The sequence below is a fragment of the Papaver somniferum genome, chromosome 5, assembly GCF_003573695.1.
Source record: "Papaver somniferum cultivar HN1 chromosome 5, ASM357369v1, whole genome shotgun sequence".
NCBI classification, from domain to species: domain Eukaryota; kingdom Viridiplantae; phylum Streptophyta; class Magnoliopsida; order Ranunculales; family Papaveraceae; genus Papaver; species Papaver somniferum.
Window position 1 is genome coordinate 166495678 of NC_039362.1, and position 17818 is coordinate 166513495.

Here is a 17818-nt window from a genome sequence, read left to right on the forward strand (position 1 = left end):
ATCTGCAGGTGTGTGGGTTCATTTTCCCGCCAAAAAAATCTGTTTGAAATGTGAAGAAGAAGGGTGCCCCCTATCCAGAGTAGGGGTGCCGATAGCAGGTGCCTTCGGGATGTCCTGAGGGTGTCCCTTAGTAATTCGGGTACCCCTTATCCATAGTGAGAGTCCGAATAGCAAGTGTCCTCCGTGCGCTTTTTGACAACTTTTCGAGCCGATTTTTCCAAAAATGTTTATTGGACAAAAATACCTACACACACATAAAACACCATAATAAGTACAAAATTGAGCACTATCAATATATAGAATCGAGACAAATTGGACACAAAAATGTGTCCATCATCTATAACGTTCATGATTGATTCAAGTGAATCAAACCGATTTGGTTTCAATTCTTTTTTCTATAGCAATTGAACAATTCTTTAACTAGTTTTGTTTGAGTCATTTGTACTAGTTATGGTTGAGATGAATAAGGTTGATATGAGAGTAATTGTTAGAGCATTGCTCGATCGAACTCGCATGCGTTGCTATCTCAAGCATGTTTGTCAATGTTAGTGATCAAAACTATAAGTCTTGATTTATAGTCTACTATAGCTAAGGTCTCGGACTAGGATAGAAAGTGTAGTTGAGCTAAAGAACTCCATGGAAATCAGCATACAAGAGGATGGACTACTCAAGGAACTGGTGGATCTTCATCGACTAAAAGGTATGTGGAGACTTGAAATTATCTATCACTCAAAAGTCTATTTATCTCCTATCTTGAAACAAAAGTCGTTTTGCTATATAGACTTAGATTATACACATTTGGTATTTCGAGCCGAGTTTACCTCGCCTATCTATTTCTCGAAATACGTGTTGGTAAAGCTTTCGCTTTAGACAAGTTCATCTTTACCTAGTGACGAAAGTCATGTTATGTTTCAATCACTTTGAAAATTGCTATGACGAGAAATGGTTTGTGAATAACAACTATATAACGTCCTCTGAGAATGTTTCAATGATTGAAATGAGAGTTAGACTATATAACCATTTGGAGGATATAAGCATTCTTGTGGAAACACATATATGTATAAGTCCTTGTTGCTTCAACCGAAGTTTGCGAACTTTGTTGATCAAGTGAACCGGAGTAGCGCGTGAGCTAAGTCCGCGAACCCAGTCCGCGAACTGGCGAAGTTCTCAAACCCGAGAATTTCTGCTGGAGTTTGTGAACTCCATCCGGGAACTTAAGTCCACGAACCCAGTCCGCGAACTTGAGTAGGTTATGTCTAGAAACGATGTTTAGTGAACTTATCTTTATAAACTAAGGAATGCGATTGCAAACCGTGGCTATAGAGTTCATGAACCGATTCATGTGAATCAAATATTTTTTGCTTCAATTGTGTCTTGTGTAGTACATAAGATTTCCTTGCAATTGAACAACTCTCTAACTAGTTCATTTGAGTCATTTGAACTAGTTATGGTGAAGAAGAATATGATTGATATGAAAGTGATCATATGGCTAACCATTTGGTTAACTATTGTTGAACCAACTAATGTACAAGTTTGGGTACGGTTACACAAGACCAGGAACGTGCATTTCATTTGTGTATAACAAGCTATGTTTTCGATCTAACGGTTGATAAATATTAGCTTTAATCTAATCAGGTTTTCATCTAACGGTGAATATTGAATGCTTTGTTACTAAGCTAACATTGATTGCAAACCCTGATTTGAAAGACTATATAAGGGAGAACTCTAGCAACTGGGAAACCTAATCCCCACACATTATGTGTGATACTATTTGTGCTAAGCTAGACCGATACTAATTTTCTTGTAGTTGTGTGATATGATCTTGTTGTTTCTATCGTACGAGTACAATTGTAATAATTGGCTTGAGATTTCTATCTCCGACAGGCAAGATAAAAAGTAATCACAAACATCTTCGTCTCATCGTTTGTGATTCCACAATATCTTTTTTCGTTGCGACGATTAAGAATATTGTGAGGTGATTGATAATACTAGGCTGTTCTTTGGGAATATAAGACCGGTTTATCAATTAGTTCCTGTTCACCTTGATTTATCAAAAGACGGAACAAAACTCATAGGTATATTCGTGGGAGACGTATTTATCTATTATCATAGACTTTTATGTGTGATACAGATTTGTTTATTAAAGTCTTCGACTTTGGGTCGTAGCAACTCTTAGTTGTGGGTGAGATCAACTAAGGGAATCAAGTACGTAGCATCCTGCTGGGATCAGAGACATAGGAGCATAACTTTACCTTGGATCAGTGTGAGATTGGTTGGAGTTCAACTAAAGTCCAAATCGAAGTTAGTTTGGAGTAGGCTAGTGTCTGTAGTGGCTTAATACATTGTGTGTTCAATCTGGACTAGGTCCCGGGGTTTTTCTGCATTTGCGGTTTCCTCGTTAACAAAATTCTGGTGTCTGTATTATTTCTTTTCCGCGTTATATTTGTTTATATAATTGAAATAATACAGGTTGTGCGGTGTTCAATCAATTAGAATATCCGACCTTTTGGTTGTTGATTTAAATTGATTGACACTTGGATATTGGTCTTTGGTACCATCCTAGTTTATCTCTCTTATATTTAAATTGAGACTCGCAGTTTGCTTGAGTAAGATTTAAATCGAGAGACAGAGATAAAAAATCTTTGATATACTTTTTTTCTAGATGAATCTGACTGTCTGGTTGATTCTCTAGAAATTATATTGGAGTTTTTCCATACAGATTGCTAAGAGAAATATTGGGTGTGGTTGTTAGACCCCCGCTTTTTCAATTGGTATCAGAGCAGGAAAACACTCTAAACCTAACAAGTTTGTGTTTGTTCATTCCTTAAAAATTTTACACGGGAAATTTATTTGGAAAACTTGCTCTTGGCATCTGTAACGCACGCCAGAAATCCTTAAAAATTGCTCAAAGATTATTTTGGTAAAAACCTCTGTTTTCTCCTGATAATCTCACTTTATCTAAAAGGGAAGTTTTAGATAATGAGTATCAATCTAAAGGAAAAAATAAAAAGAAGGGAAGATTGAGGAAACGTTCATCGCGCTCAAGGATATGGACCCTTACTAGATTAACTCTTGATCTCTATGAGGAATACTATCATAATGGCTGAATTGATAAAGATCTATTCAGAGCGTTTGAAGGCGTTTTAAATTCTTAAAAAAAATTAATTCTGTAAAGTCTAAGAATCACTCCGAAGAGGGTTCTGTACATGTTGTACAACCTAGGAATCAGAAGGATATCCCTTCTAGTCATATCAAACGAAGGATAGAAAGCTCTGACTGCCCTGATTATCGTCATTACATTGAGTATATCACGGGGATTGTTCACACATATCAACCAAAAATGTTGCATGAGAATTTCTCTGCACATTATGCCTCTTGGTAACAAGCCTGGAAATACCCCATGTGTATATATTTTGAAATGGGACAAGAAATGGTTTGAGTTGTGTACAGTTTTGTTATTCACTTTTAGAATACCAATTTAATATTTCTACCACATCCATCGTCTCTCACAAAGTGTGTTGTCAAGGGATGCATAAGCTTCGATGTGCAATCGGCTGAGAAAAACCCACTTCCTTGTATGGGTCGCGGTTCACAAATGGGTCCAAGCCCATTATGGGTCTTCTAAAGAAGAAGTCCGTGCACTCTCTTCTTCATCCTATCAGTCCGCGTACGTGAACCTCTAGGGTTTTGTGTGCTTCCTCCATTGAAGTCTCTTTGGAGAAATTAAACGAAAGGGTGTTCAAGATTCACTCCAAGTAAGTAAACTCTTCTTGTTCCTTTCAATTCTTATATTTCATGATGAATTCTAAGGGCTCAAAAAGAAGTTCCAAAAGCTCAAATACATCTAACATGAATTTTTCTTGTGATCAAAATTATCTTAGGATTAGGTTTGTGGATGATTCTTGTGCTAGAATTTTTGGAAAGATTTCATCTAAAGGTTTTATCCTAGAAAAGAAATTGGATCTATCTAGTGGGCATGAAGAGGACTTAGTTTGCTTCAAAAAATTCAATCTTGGAAACATCTTTGATGGTCATGGTCAAGGATTTGATTCTCTCACAAGAATTTTCTATGCCAACATTCATGATGTTGATCTTAATAAGATGGAATTCAAATCCATGATAAATAGAAAACTATTTCTTGTTGATAGAGAATTAATTTCGAAGATTACAAACATTCCGTTGGGAAACGTGCGTCTTCCTAGACCTAGTGATGAACGTCCATCGTGTGATGAAATCTCTCTTGGGCTTTGTGGCAAGAAGGTAACTTGGAATTAAGAAAAGTTTCCTACAAATGATCTTAGTATTTCATTGATGGCATTTGGAAAGCTTGGTATCCCCAATCTTTGTCCCCCCACAATTGAAAATTCTTGGTGGAGTCACGAGTTTGCGAAATTGGTCTATTTCCTTGAATCGGGGGTTCAAAGTCTCGATATTTGTGGCTTTATCATTTCTCAAATGACTTCGATGACTTATGCCATCAAGATGTTAGGTTATCCTTGCTTAATTGGTCAAATTTGTCGTGATCGTGGTTTTGATTCAATCGGAAACTCTCTCGGGGTTCCAAAACCGGTTCGTCCCTGTACCTTCAGGCGCATAAGGGAGAATGTGTGCAAAAGACAAAAAGATGCTTCACTTAATGACTGTGACCCTACCACCTTGGGTCTTCTTCAAAAAATACACAAGGGTGTGTGTAAGGTAAATTCAAGGGTGAAGTGTGTGCAAGATCAATTTTCTTTGGTTGCAACGAAGTTTCCCGAGCTCAAGGAAGATTTGAACACAATTCAAGCATCTTGGATTATCTCCGATGAGGAAGAAGATGAACAATTTGTGTTCCTATTTGCCTAGTAAATCTTCTATTTTTCTTAGAAGAATAACTAGAGTTTGGAATAACCATTATTGTGATTACACATAGCTATGTCCAACGTTTTCATCTTCATGTTTTTAGATTTATTGATTTAAATTCGAAATTTGTTTGGAAGATGATTTTTGCAGTATTAATCTTTATGGTTTTATATATTGCAATATTGTTATGGGATATGCGTGTTTACGTCTGTGAACTTGATTGTCCCATACTTTGTCAAAAGTAAAGTCGTTCGTGACTTGATATATATATATATATATTGATGAAAGAATGAATTGAATTTTGAAAAATACAAAAGTTAAGCCTATTATGTCAATTTTTGATGGATGATAGGTTAAAATCTTTTGTTTTCAAGGATTATATCTATTGGATGTCATTGTGCAAATGGTGATGGAAAAATAGAATGAATCCTTGTGTATTCCGCAATAATTGATCTTCCCTGATCCATATTTTATGTATTACTGTGAGGCTCCGTAATGTGTATTATGTTAAGCACTAAACAACCAAGTTGATTATTTTTATGATTAGCTTTGTTGTTGTTCAGTGAGATACTTTATGTCGAGCATTTTGAACTAAATTAATCATCTTGTTTGGTTATCTAGTTATGACTCCGTAAGCTTTCTTTTGTTTGAGCGCTTTTGACTGGGTTGATTATTTTCATGATTAACTTAGTTATTGCTCCATAGATTCTCTTATGTCGAGTATGACAATTTAAATTGATTACTTTTGTGATTAGTTTAGTTGTGTATTTCGATTAGATTAATTGTGGGTTTTCTTGTGATTATCTAATTGAGTGTTTTTAAGTCTCCATAAGTTTACTTGTGTTGAGCATTTCCAATTAAGTAAATCATGGGTTCTCTTATGATTAAGTTAATGGAGTTTTTTGGATTCAAATTCATACTTGTATGTAATTTGTTATGTCCAAAGAAATCCTTCTTTTCTTTTTGAAATTAAGGTCGCTCTTGTTGTTCTTTCGGGAATGACATAAAATGGGGGAGAGTTCTTTTGAACTTGTGCTTAATTGCCAAATCTTTGTGGGGAGTGCAGCTGTGGAATATTTTAGGGGTTATCTTGTATCTTAATAGACTCCTTGATGAATGTATTTAGCTTCGGCTTTATGATTGCATGTAAATAAGATGATATATGCTTTCTTTTGGTCATGAAATGTCTCTTTCGAAAATTTCATTAGGATCCCGTTCTCGTACCTTTGCCAATTTTATTGACAAAAAGTGGGAGAATTAATATGTAGTTCACACTACAAATACATATGGTTTTCAGATTATTATGTAAGGGGGAGTGGTTTCCATGTGAGATGGGGTATTGACTAAGGGGGAGTGACATATCACCATAGTATTGTTGTTAAAGTTGTGATACAATTGAACTTTAACGCTGTGTAATGATATTATGACACTGTATAACAATGATTGAGAACTCTTGTTTTCTCGTTGTTATAGCTACGAATTTTCAACAACGGTGATGCTAAACTTACAACCTTTGGGATCATTGGAGTACTTGGAAGTGACGAAGATTTCAAGTAGTGTTGAAGATTAGGCATGCAGAATAGGAGCTACAAAAGTTTATTTATATATTTTTTTGTATTCCATATGTATTCATAGTTTTGTCACTAAAATTGGCAAAGGGGGAGATTGTTAGAGCATTGCTCAGTCGAACTCGCATGCGTTGCTATCTCAAGCATGTTTGTCAATGTTAGTGATCAAAACTATAAGTCTTGCTTTCTAGTCTACTATAGCAAAGGTCTCGGACTAGGATAGAAAGTGTAGTTGAGCTCAAGAACTCCATGGAAATCATCATACAAGACGAGGGACTACTCAAGGAACTGGTGGATCTTCATCGACTAAAAGGTATGTGGAGACTTGAACTTATCTATCACTCAAAAGTCTATTTATCTCCTATCTTGAGACAAAAGTCGTTTTGCTATATAGACTTAGATTATACACATTTGGTATTTCGAGCCGAGTTTACCTCGCCTATCTATTTCTCGAAATATGTGTTGGTAAAGCTTTCGCTTTAGACAAGTTCATCTTTACCTAGTGACGAAAGTCATGTTATGTTTCAATCACTTTGAAAATTGCTATGACGAGAAATGGTTTGTGAATAACAACTATATAACGTCCTCTGAGAATGTTTCAATGATTGAAATGAGAGTTTAGACTATATAACCATTTGGAGGATATAAGCATTGTTGTGGAAACACATATATACATAAGTAGTTATTGCTTGAACCGAAGTTTGCGAACTTTGTTTATCAAGTGAACGGAGTAGCACGTGAGCTAAGTCCGCGAACTCAGTCCTCAAACCCAATCCGCGAACTGGCGAAGTTCTCAAACCCAAGAATTTATGCTGGAGTTTGTGAACTGCATTCGGGAACTTAAGTCTGCGAACTTGAGTAGGTTATGTCTAAAAACGATGTTTAGTGAACTTATGTTTATAAACTAAGGAATGCAATTGCAAACCGTGGATATAGAGTTCATGAACCGATTCATGTGAATGAAATCATTTTTGCTTTAATTGTGTCTTGTGTAGTACATAAAATTTCCTTGCAATTGAACAACTCTCTAGCTAGTTCATTTGAGTCATTTGAACTAGTTATGGTGAGAATATGGTTGATATGAAAGTGATCATATGGCTAACCATTTGGTTAACTATTGTTGAACCAACTAATGTACAAGTTTGGGTACGGTTACACAAGCCCAGGAACGTGCATTTCATTTGTGTATAATAAGCTATGTGTTCGATCTAACGGTTGATAAATATTAGCTTGAATCTAATCAGGTTTTCATCTAACGGTGAATTGCAAACCCTGATTTGATAGACTATATAAGGGACAACTCTAGCAACTGGGAAACCTAATCCGCACACATTCTGTGTGATACTAGTTGTGCTAAGCTAGAGTTTATTCTCCTTTAACCTTTGGTTTCTTCTTCTAAACCAGGTTAACGACTTAAAGACTTCTTTGGGATTGTGAAGCCAGACCGATACTACTTTTCTTGTAGTTGTGTGATTTGATCTTACTGTTTCTATCGTACGAGTACATTGTAATAATTGGCTTGAGATTTCTATCTCCGATACGCAAGATAAAAAGTAATCACAAACATCTTCGTCTCATCGTTTGTGATTCCACAATATCTTTTTCGCTGCGTCTATTAAGATTATTGTGAGGTGATTGATAATAGTAGGTTGTTCTTCGGGAATATAAGACCGGTTTATCAATTAGTTCTTGTTCACCTTGATTTATCAAAAGACGGAACAAAACTCATAGGTATATTCGTGGGAGACGGATTTATCTATTATCATAATCTTTTCTGTGTGATACAGATTTTTTTATTAAAGTCTTCGACTTTGGGTCGTAGAAACTCTTAGTCGTGGGTGAGATCAACTAAGGGAATCAAGTACGTAGCATCCTGCTGGGGTCAGAGACGTAGGAGCATAGCCGTACCTTGGATCACTGTGAGATTGGTTGGGGTTCAACTACAGTCCAGACCGAAGTTAGTTTGGATTAGGCTAGTGTCTATAGCGTCTTAATACAGTGTGTGTTCAATATGGACTAGGTCCCGAGGTTTTTCTGCATTTGCGGTTTCCTCGTTAACAAAATTCTGGTGTCTGTGTTATTTATTTTCCGCATTATATTTGTTTATATAATTGAAATAATACAGGTTTTGCGTTTTTCAATCAATTAGAATATCCGACCTTTTGGTTGTTGATTTGAATTGATTGACACTTGGATATTGGTCTTTGGTACCATCCAAGTTTATCTCTCTTGTATTTAAATTGAGACTCGCAGTTTGCTTGAGTAAGATTTAAATCGAGAGATAGAGATGAAAACTCTTTGATATACTTTTTGTCTAGATTGAGTCTGACTGTCTAGTTGATTCTCCAGAAAGTATATTGGAGTTTGTCCATATAGATTTCTAAGCGAAATATTGGATGTGGTTGTTATACCCCCGTTTTTTCAGTAATCATATGGCTAACCTTGGTTAACTACTTGCGAACCAACATGGTGTACACGTTTGGGTACGGTTACATAAACCTAAATGAGGGTACATTTCATTTGTGTGTAACAAGCTAAGTTCTATATAACGGTTGAAAGATATTAGCTTGGTTGAATCAGGTTTTGCATCTAATGGTAAATATTGAATGCTTTGTTACCAAGGTAACTTGGATTGCAAACCCTGATTTGACAATTATATAAAGGAGAACTCTAGTAACTGGGAAACCTAATCCCCACGCCTACCGTATGTTACAGTTGCATAACTAGATTCGATTCTCCTTTAACCTTAGGTTTCTTCTCGAGACCCTGTAGGTTAACGAATTGAAAACTTCATTGGGATTTTGAAGCCAGACCCAACAATTATCTTTGTAGTTGCGTGATCTAATCTTGTTGTTTCTATCGTGTTGAGTACAATTGAAATAATTGGCTCGAGATTTTATATCTACGATAGGTAAGATAGAAAAGTAATCACAAACATCTTCGTCTCATCATTTATGATTCCACAATAACTTTTTTCGCTAGTCGATTAAGTTTATTGTGAGGTGATTGATAATTCTAGGATGTTATTCAGGAATATAAGTCTGGGTTATCAATTAGTTCCTGTTCACCTTGATTTATCAAAAGACGGAACAAAAAATCTTGGGTATACTTTGCTCTAGATTGAGACAGATTTATTAAATCCTTGATTTATATGGAAGACAGATTTATTCAATCCTATAGACTTTTCTGTGTGAGACATATTTGTCTATCAAATCTTCGACTTCGGGTCGTAGCAACTCTTGGTTGTAGGTGAGATCAACTAAGGGAATAAAGTGCGTAGTTCCTGCTGGGATCAGAGACTAAGGAGCGGAACTGTATCTTGAATCAGTGTGAGAGTGATTAGGGTTCAACTACAGTCCAGTCCGAAGTTAATTGGTAGTAGGCTAGTGTCTGTAGCGGCTTAATACAGTGTGGTGTTCAATCTGGACTAAGTCCCGAGGTTTTTCTGCATTTGCGGTTTCCTCGTTAACAAAGTTCTGGTGTCTGTGTTATTTCTTTTCCGCGTTATATTTTGTTATATAATTGAAATATCATAGGTTGTGTGTTAATATCAATCAATTAGAATATCCAACCTTGGGTATTTGATGTACATTGATTGACACTTGAACATTGGTCTTTGGTACCGTTCAAGTTACTCCTCTTATTCAATCGGGCTCGCAGATTTCTATTTGCTGATTGCGGATTGAATTAAGAGTTAGAGATATTAAACTCTTTGTTATACTTTGCTCTAGATTGAGTCTGATGACGTTGTTTTAAAGTGGTAAGTAGGGTTGTCGTTCACTCGGACTTGATGAGATTGGTTTTAAGAATTAATAAACTAAAATAAAAGAAAAATATATACAAAAAATATTGTCACAAGATGAAGATAGTTACTGGGACTAGGATTTCGTCGAATTCATAACATAGGGTTCAATTTATTTATTCTCAACACTTAAAGCTCAATAAATTTACATGGACTCTGATTTTTCCAAGGTAGATTCTCAAAAGATTAGTTGTAAATCCTAAACATGATGTATCAAAACATTTAAGCTAAGCATATTTCATCGAATTAAATGACAACCAATTAATTCAAATCATATTTCAATTAAAATTAATGCAAAAGTCATAAAAATAATTAAATAATTTTACCCATGTATGACACTCGCCTTCCTCCGTTGTCCCAGTGTTGGGGATTAGCTCATCACGTCGAAAACACACTTAAAATATTTGTTCATGGCTCAAAAAGTGGTTTACAAATGATGAAAATGTGAGAAAATTATTAAAGCAGTGATTTTCTTTTCTCTCCCAAAACTCCCTCCAAATGTGCTCTCTAGCTCTCTATTTTATACACACAAATACACATCACTCAAATATATTTTTCCATAACTCCAAAATCTTCTTCTTTTTAATTAAAAATATCTTCAGGAATTTTCCGTTCTCTTTATTCTATATATGTCTTTACTAAACCCATATCTTCTTTAATTCGCAGAATAAAATCCAAGATAAAATCTTCTAAGGATATCTTTATTGTTTAATACAAGATAACTTCCTTTTTCTTCAAAACTTCATGTTTGTAAGGCAAAAAGATATTCTTATCTTAAAGATAATAATCCTTTACCGTGGAAACCAAATTTCTCGCCAATTTTTCTTTTCAAATCAAGGAAGAAGATAGATCCCCCCTTAACCAGTAATGGGGTGCGATTAGCAGTTGTCTCCCTGGGGTGCCCCTTATCAGTTAGGTGCCCCTTATCTAAAAATGAGAGTCCGAATAACATGTGTCCTCCGGGTGCCTATACCAACTTTTCGAGCCGAATTTTCCAAAAATGTTTATTTTCCAAAAATACCTACAAACACATAAAACACCATAATAAGTAGAAAATCGAGCACCAACAATACTGAAAATTGAGGACAATTCGGTCACAAAAATGTGTCTATCATCTGACTGTCTAGTCGATTCTCTAGAAAATATATTAGAGTAAGTCCTCTCAGATTGCCAAACGAATTGTTGGGTGTGGTTGTTAGACTCCCGTATTTGGATGACCTTGAAAAAAGAAGGGATGTAGCTTTGCAATAGATGATAAATTATCAACCAAGGCTAGCTCGAGAATACAAAAAAAGGGTCATCCCCCGAAACTTCGTGGTCGAAGAGTACGTACTACGACAAATTCCTCCATACCAAGGAAAGAAGAAGTGGGGAAAGCTAGCTCCGACATGGGACGGGCCCTACATCATACACGACATTGCCGGAAAAGGGTCTTACTACCTAAGGACCTCCAAATCCGAAGTATTACAACATCCCTGGAATGCAATGTACCTAAAAAATACTACCCGTAAGAGAATGGTGATTACTCAGGAGAATAAAGGAACGGGCAGTAGCCCACCATGTTCTATCCCTGATCAAAGGTATTATAAACCTTAATAATCAATGAAAGAAACTTTTTGCTAAAAAAATAGTTTTTGATTAATAAAATTGGGTTAGAATAGACACCTTCCGTCAGGATTGACGATGAGGCAAGGCAAGGCATAATTGCGCATATGCCAATCTCGGATCTTCGAGGCGAAGGCTCCGTTCATGAGGCATAAGAAAAAAAAAAGATATCCCCTATAGAGATACCTTGTCGAAGTAAAGAAGTTTTCGTGCTGAACGCGTAGGGTTACAGGAAACTATTGCCCACGTAGGAACCCTCGCCACCATGGTACCTTCTGGCCAAAGGATACTTAGGTAGGACGGTGAATGTTCCACCAAAGGTTAAGCATACCTTAGCACCTTGTGATAACTTGATTATGAGATCAATTAGACGCAATACGTCTAATACAAAATATTCATGCAATAACATGAGAGAAGTAATAATTTTACAAAAATATGTCTGACATGTATTAAAAGTTGCAGATAACAAAGGTTCAAACCATCAGAAAGGATTGTTTCAAAGAAGGGATACATCCTAAAGTCACCTCAACTGAGGGCATAAAACAACAAAGAGTCTGGATAAACAAAGGCCGAGACAACAGGATCAAGGATAAGGAAGACGAGGAAAGACGACCCCATCAGCTTGGAGTTCAGCTTCAGCAAAGGCATTGTTGATGTAGTCAATGGCCGAACGCTCAAATTGCACCTTCATGTGGGAGGACTGAACCTACAGGTCCTAAGATGAACTCAATCATCTAAGCACTGAGCTGGTCATTAGCTTCCTGAAGTGACGCAGCCTTAAACTTTGCAGCAACATCAAATTGACGAGCTATCTCCAACGAATATACTTGGCCCTCGAGACGGTTAATTTTAGCATTTGCACCTATGTGAATACATATATTCCGCGGAACACGTGTCACGATCTTAGTGTCCGCATACAAGATAATTGTATATCCCTTGCTGTACAGAGGAACCTGAGCAGCAAAAGATACCTTCGTAGATCTACTTTATCTTCCTCCAAGAAGAAACGTCTCGACGGTCAAGATGGATAAAGTAAAGCCTATCCTAGGGGAAGGCAGCTGGAGAATGGACAAAATTAGATAACAAATCTAATCAGCATTAAATGCATAAATCTCTTGTCTACATGCATAATCAAAGCACATGGAGAGAGGTGATGTGGCAGAACCAGATTAGAGAAAGCTGGCGGTGAACGAAAGTACAAACTGTACTAAGGTTGGGAAGTTCCCGAAGGAACGTGGGTCAGCTGAGGTGGCAAAGTTCGACTGGATAAAGCACGCGGCAAATGAAGGTACCATTGGTACAGAAGGTATATCAGGAAACGATGGATCCAAAGACATCAAAGATATACATGGATAAGAAGGGGATATAAATACCAAGCCTCACCAAAAAACTAAAGGCATTCAATACCTAGGAGAGAAGATCTTGTCTTAAGCTTATACCTCTTTAATGTTTAGAACTTAAGTATTTACTTCAACTTGAGTTCTCTCTATTACTTTGGGAAGCATTTAAGATCATTGGAACCATCATAACATAATAAAAAACAATCACTCATTACCCTGTGGATGTAGACTAAAGTCAAACCACGTAATCTCTTGGGTCTCATGATAACTTAGTTTCTTTTACATTATATCTGTGTTCTTTGTTATTATTGCGATCTTGAGTATATTCTACTTAGCATTATCAGTTCAACAGAGGCATTAATACTACTTAGTATCCGATTCTCTGAGATGTATACATTACGTAGACTATGGGAAAACGAGTAGTCACAGTTTGGCGCTATAAGGTTTTTGCTCAACAACTTGAGTTTTTATATTCCGTCATTAATTTTACTTATGCATCTTCTTTAACGAAGAGATATGAGTTCAACAATGTTGGATCTCACTTTTTAGTGATTGGTTCGTCCATTGTTCTCGCAAGTTCTTTGAGTTCATAGCCTCTAAAGACTAGCAATCTCACAGATCTACAAAAGTTTTCACAAAAACGCATACAGAAAACGTTAAAACTTTTGTTTTGTACTAAAACGCCTTTTCCAAAAAAAAGCATCCGCTAGATCTTAGTACCTCTGACTGCAGAAGCATCCATTGTTCTCGTAAGTTCTTTGAGTTCATAGCCTCTAAAGACTAGCAATCTCACTTATCTACAAAAAAGATCTTCTAAAGCATTTAATAACCTTGTTTTTATTTTGGGAGATCTGACAACCCTTTTTAATTGGTTTTCAACGTTTAAGGTTGTTTCTTCCAAGGGTGTCATAAAAATTTAATACTCGTCTTTCAAAACGTCATTTCAGTCCTTTTTCTGGAAAAAAACTGCTTAGCCTTCTTCTGTGTCAGAGCATTAATTGCTACTTTTGACGAAGGCACCCAAGTAGAAAATTTCTATCGTTTTTTCTGTGACCGCAGAATAAAAAGAGCCGAAGGCATGCAGAAACCAAATGATGTACCAACAAGCTCACGACCAGCAATCACGAGAGGAAGATCCCAAAAGCCGTCTCAAGCAAACCAAAGAACCGAAGCATAGGATGGACAAAGTGAAATAGCAAGAAGAACGATTGCTAACAAATCACGTATTCCTGCAGAAGGGATGGGGCAAACATCGTGAGCTCAACCACTTTATGACATGTCGCTGCCGGAGCATCCCACCATTACGAAGCCACCTGCGGCCAACGCAGGGTTACCCAGAACCTTAGTTCCTGCGGGACGAGGGTTCGGAAACCTAACTCCGATCAAGATAGATCCAAACGCACCAGTCATAGAAGAAGGAGTGGATAAATCTGAGGATCCGACCGACAACACTCCTCAGGGTGGTGGAATCCACAACGAATAACAAATGGCAGCACAAGTAGCAGATTTGCTACTCCGTAACAAGGAGCATGGGGATGCAATGCACGAGATGGCCCAGGAGAACCAGAATCTCAAAGACATGCTGTACATACAGATAGAAGGTTCCCAAACTCACCCTCCGTTAAAAAGGCGTGAGAACGAAGATATCTCAGGAAGACGAAGGATGAATCTTAACCCACCAAAGGCTAACCCACCTAAGGGATCCAGGAGAACGCACCACGATCCAGACGAGACGGACCCAACCTACAATCCCACTCAATCCTACTATGATGAGGCATTTTCCAGAGATGCTCACAATGTATTATGGAGCAAATGGAGAAGATGCGGAAAGAAATACAGGGGCTGAAAACCGGCCATGTAGGCGCAAGGCTATAAGAAGTGCTCCATGAAGTGACAACATCTCCGTTGTCTCTCCGCAATTTGAGGGAGCCTATCCCTGAGAAATTCCCAGTACCTACGTTTCAGACCTACAATGGTACCTCTGACCCCGCAGCCCACCTACGATACTACACTCGTGTCCTTGCTTAATGGTAAAGAGATGAGGTAGTACTTTGTAGGTATTTTCCTGCAAGCTTGACATGATCGGCATTGGCGTGATATGACAATTTACCAGCAAATTCAGTTGACTCCTTTGAGCAATTGTCTATAGTATTCTTGGAGACATACATGTACAACAAATCAAAACAAGCAGGGTTAGATAGGCTATTTGCTTTAGCTATCGGACCCCGGGAAACATTAATGCAGTACACAGACAGGTGGCAGAAGACGTGCCAAGCAATCGGAAAAGTCAATCCAGAAATAAACATTAATTGATATAAGTACGGACTTGATAGAACCCCAGCTATCTTCGTGGATCTTCACAACAGAGCCCTTGATTCCGAAGGAGAGCTCAGGGTTGTCCAAGACCGCTATATCAAACTCGAAGAAATACAGAAGGACAACCCTAGGGCACAAGCAAAGACAACCCTAGGGCACAAGCAAAGACAACAACATCTCCGCAATGAACCAACTCTCTGGAACCAATTACGGAGATACTTAAGAGGCAAAACGAGACCGGGGGCAGAACCAGCTCTCGAGACAAAATATCAAAATACAGAGATGGCAAATGCAGAGGAAAAGGAAAAGACGAGTTCGTAGATAAGATCTACACAAAGCTAAATACCAAATTCTCCCACATCCTGAGCAAGGAAGGAGCAAAGTCGGGCTTTCCTTACCCTAACACTAGGGGAAAACAACCATATAAAACAAAGGAGGCTAAGGAGTACTGCGAGTACCATCGGTACTATGGCCATACAACTGATACATGTTATCACCTAAGGAACATAATTCACAGATTCATAGATGAAGGCAAATTCATGGAGTACGTACAGATATAACCAGCTGAAACTGAGGTGGCCCCGAAGAAAAGGGTGGAATTACCTCAGGACGACAAATACATCAACATGATCACCTTCTCCAGCGGAGGTCAAGAATAACCGCTCGAGGACATCTTAGAGTTAGCTCGAAACAGAAGAAATCTAGAAACCCATGAGGTGTTCAAGCTTAGCGGAACACCTACTAGCACTTGGGAAGAATGGATAACCACTCCATTAATATTCTCAACAAAAGACGTCAATTAGGAGGTCGAAATGCACAATGATCCACTTGTGATCACTCTTCCAATCCATGGATGGAACGTTACGAAGGTCCTCGTTGACGGGGGCAGTTCATTAAATGTATTGTTTTACGAACCTTACCTACGCATGGGTTTGACAACGGAGCAAATGGATTCTTCCACTTGCACAATATACGATTTCAATGGAGCAGTCTTTAGACCAAAAGGAGAAATTGTCTTGCAGGTATGTGAAGGACCCTTAGTAACCAATACAAGGTTCTGCATGGTGGAAGCACCTTCGCCCTACAATGTAATCATGGGCAGACTATGGGTCCATAGATTACGAGGAACAACCTCGACATATCATCAGTACCTTCGATTTCCTACACCCATGGGTGAAATGGAAATCAAAGGTGATCAGCAAGATGCGAGGCTATGCAATCTAGCAGAGGTCAGACTCAACGAAGAAAGAGCTGCTGCTCAACAACACGAAAGACAAACACCAAAGAAGTGAAGGACGGATCCTTCATAGTACCCGAAGTCATCTCAGTTCCAAAGACAAGCACCTCCGCCACCCCAGAGGCAAACGTCTCTGCCAAATTAGAATTACAGAAAAGCACTCCTCAACGTCCTCAGAAACAAACCTTCTCACCGATGGAACCAACAAAGAAATTCAACATCGGAACAGAAGCAGAGCCAAAAATGATGAACATCGGAACTTTACTTAAAAAGGAATAGGAGATGCAACTACAAAGCCTACTAAGAGACTACAAAGATATCTTTGCGTGGTCAATGGAAGACATGCCTGGAATTGACCCGAATTTGGTATCCCACCACCTTCGGCTCAAACCAGAAATACCACTGAAAAGGCGAGGGTATCCAAATATACCTCAAGCTAAAACTTTTCCTACCTATAAGTCCTTTCTCCGAAAGTGATTGTCTATGGACTGAGTCAAGACAATAAAACTAATCGGTTCACACTTATTGTGATCGTCTATGGATACGAGATCGAGACAATACAACAACGAAGTATGTTTACTTGATACAAAGGTTCGGACTTAACCAAACACAATAGGATTGCTTATCAAGTAAATAGGAATTAATGTTTGTGTAATTTACTTTAATTAAAATAAAACAATTATAATGCAGAATATAAAAGTAAATGACACAGCAGGATTTTATTAACGAGGAAACCGCAAATGCAGAAAAACCCCGGGACCTAGTCCATAATTGAATACTCTCAGGATTAATCCGCTACACAAAATTACACTAACTTCGTATAGTTGAGACCAAGTAACTAACCCTATAGTTCACCTAGTTACTTTTGTATTCCCACGCTTCCAACTTATAAATAAGTCACGTACTTGGAAAAATTCCTTTGGTTCATATTCCAAACAGTAAAGGAACAACAAATCTGTTTGGTATCAACGCTATTCAACCAAGTGATATGAGTCGGACAAAGGCTCTTCTGTTTATCTCAACATAAACTCCTTCGTCAGGTCCTTGGATCTATCTTATATTCAATCACCCAAAGGTAATCGTTTAAGATTAAGCCAACAACACCTTT